The sequence below is a fragment of the Myotis lucifugus genome, unplaced genomic scaffold (assembly GCF_000147115.1).
Source record: "Myotis lucifugus unplaced genomic scaffold, Myoluc2.0 scaffold_598, whole genome shotgun sequence".
Classification (NCBI taxonomy): Eukaryota; Metazoa; Chordata; class Mammalia; order Chiroptera; family Vespertilionidae; genus Myotis; species Myotis lucifugus.
Window position 1 is genome coordinate 16,231 of NW_005871646.1, and position 2,758 is coordinate 18,988.

A 2,758-nucleotide genomic window follows, 5' to 3' on the forward strand; every position below is an offset into this window, starting at 1 on the left:
TCTCAGATTCCCTTTTCTGGAGGAAATCACCTGAACAGCTTTGGAATTGCGTAAATAGTCTTCGTGACCAAACAAACAGCAGACGGTCCGCCTGAACCCTTGGTTCCTCGGCATTTTTGTTTCTAAATTAGAAGACATGTCCCCCTTTTCCAGGGAATTGGATGCATGAGCGCAATAGTGAGCGCCCAGAGCCACAGAAGCCCTGAACATCAGCCGGTGCCCTCAGTACTGACTCCGTGTAATTTTAGGTCATGTTAGTCCTGATGATCCTAATTCCCGCTCCTTTTTACTAGTCACAGTAGAATAATATCATCTTACCCAAAGTTTCGATATGAAAGTCAGTCCAGAAAACAAAAACCAGCAGAGCCGAAGCTGCCCGCCCGGCAGCACCCTCTGCAGGGAGCCCTAGTGGGGCCACATTCTATCCTTAGAACCATCTGACACAGCAAGTCTTGCTCCAGCAACGAACAGATGCTGATCTTCAGTCTGAGGACAAGATAGAACTGGCTTGTGTTTGGGGACACAAGGTCTGACTCTACAGTGTGTGAGAATGTTAGGCTCAGTGGCAGGCTCCCATTAGCAGAGGCTCATAGAGCCATGAGACTGGGGAGCAAGCAGGTTCCTGCCACTCTCCCCAAGGCACCTGCGCCCCGAGTGGCATGGCGGGCAGGCTCCCACACCCCTGAAGTTGCATTTCTCTGTTTCTTTTTTGCTAAGCATGTGTAGTCAGATGTGTGTTCATTTAACATGTGTATGAGGAGATTCCACCACACCTCCTATGAATAAACATTGACCAGTGGCTGCCTACACTTACATTTATAGTAGCCCGTCATTCTGAACATGCCAGCTTGAGCACATGTGAACGGGCCGCAATGCAAGGTTAGGCAGTTCCTCTTTAGAATGCATGTAAGATGGGAGGGGTACGTGTGGGCTCAGTGCTCTCCGCTCCGTGGTTTGAGTTACACGTGAAAGGTCGTTGCTGATGTTTAAAAGTAAAAGCTGGGCGTGCGTGCGAGGTGTTTTCCTTGTTCACTCGCTTGTCACTTCTGTTAACAGTAGAGGCTGCACCAAGTGGCCCTGTGACCCCTTCCTTCTGACTGTATTTTGTATTTTGATAGAATGATATTTAAAAGAGGTCTAGTTTTTAAATTTTTCCTTTTGCATTGTTTATTTTTATTTTTCAATTACAGTTTGCTTTCAGTATTATTTTGTATCAGTTTCAGAGTTAGACAATCACATTCTTTTCAATCACATAATTTCCCCCTGATATTCACGGTGCCCACCTGGCACCATATATAGTTATCACAATATTAATGACGCTGCAACATTAAAGTACAAAATGCTGTACTTCACATCCCGACGCTATTTCATTACTGCCCATTGGTACTTCTTCACCCTTTACAGACGGTCTGATTCTTGTAGGCACTCTGTGGTACTGTCTTTTGACTAAAATGCATATGAACGCCTGTTGGGTTAGGTTGATATATGTCTCCTAAATGCATTTCAAATAATCTATGGACTTCTAATTTATTGTTATTTTCAATTTATTACTATTTACAGTAATAATTGTGGGCAATAATGAAAAAGGTTTTTTTTTTAATTTTGTCTTTTCCTCAGGCCAGTTTGGAAATAAAGCCTTGCATTTTGGAGCTGCCATGTAAGCAGCTGCTGCTGACAGCCCCAGGCAGCTCCCGCCCAGGTCTCTGTGGTGCCGCTAGCTGCCTCTAGTTCTCCGTGTCTGTGTCCTTCTGGACATGCAGTGATGCTCCAGACACACGCACTATGTCTTCTGGGTGAATAATGTGAGGACTGACGTGTCTCATGGGGAAGGAAATGAGGAGGATGAGAGACAAACCATAAAAGCCAGGAAACGAGAGGGCACACACTTCATTCTGCAAACACTGCAACTGGAGAAGATTACTTTGCACAGTTGTTCCTCCTTGTCCAATGGGGAGGCCTAAATGTAGGCTATTCCAGCTCAAGTAACAGGATAGAGTGTTATAATAGAAAACCAGGAAATGTTCATATTTTCTTAATTAGAGAATACATTGTATTTGGACTTGTCTGTATTATAATAAATTCTAATATGGTGCACACGTGGTGTTTGGTATTTGCATATATGTTCAAGCCCTTGCAGAACACTGACTGAAATTGTTTTGATGAGCATCTTGCTTATACTTCGTTCTGATCCGGTCTACATCCTGGTGAGTCAGATATATTTCAGAATTTAAGGCCACTGAACTCAGATTCCAGCGGTCCTGACTTAGGCAGCTTGCTGGGTGTAAATCTGAATGCTCTTATGTCCACATCTTCTCTGTGTCTTCCAGACAGTCAGAGCTCATTGTAGGTAGAAACCTAGCATAAGGCTAAGAGCTTAGACTTAGAAGTCAGACAATCATGGGTTCATGGCCCAGCTCCACCATTGACCAGATGTATGGCCGTGAGCAAAGCCCTGAGACCTCTGAAAGGCCATCCTCAGGCAGAAAAATGGTGCATGAGATAATTTTTTCCCAGTTGCCTGCAAGGTATGTATGAGCTTTCATGGTCAGTAAGCCAAGGTTTGAGTCCATTATTGTGAGCTATAACTTTCCCGGCTCTGCCACTTCCTACCTGCATGGCCCTGGGCAATGTTCTCAATCTCTCTGGGTCTCCATTTCCCCTCCTAAAACAGGGGTAACAATAACCCAGGACATACCTCATGGGGCAATTACTAGCAGTAGAACTAAAACGAGCCGCCAAGTGTACATCCTTTCCCAGG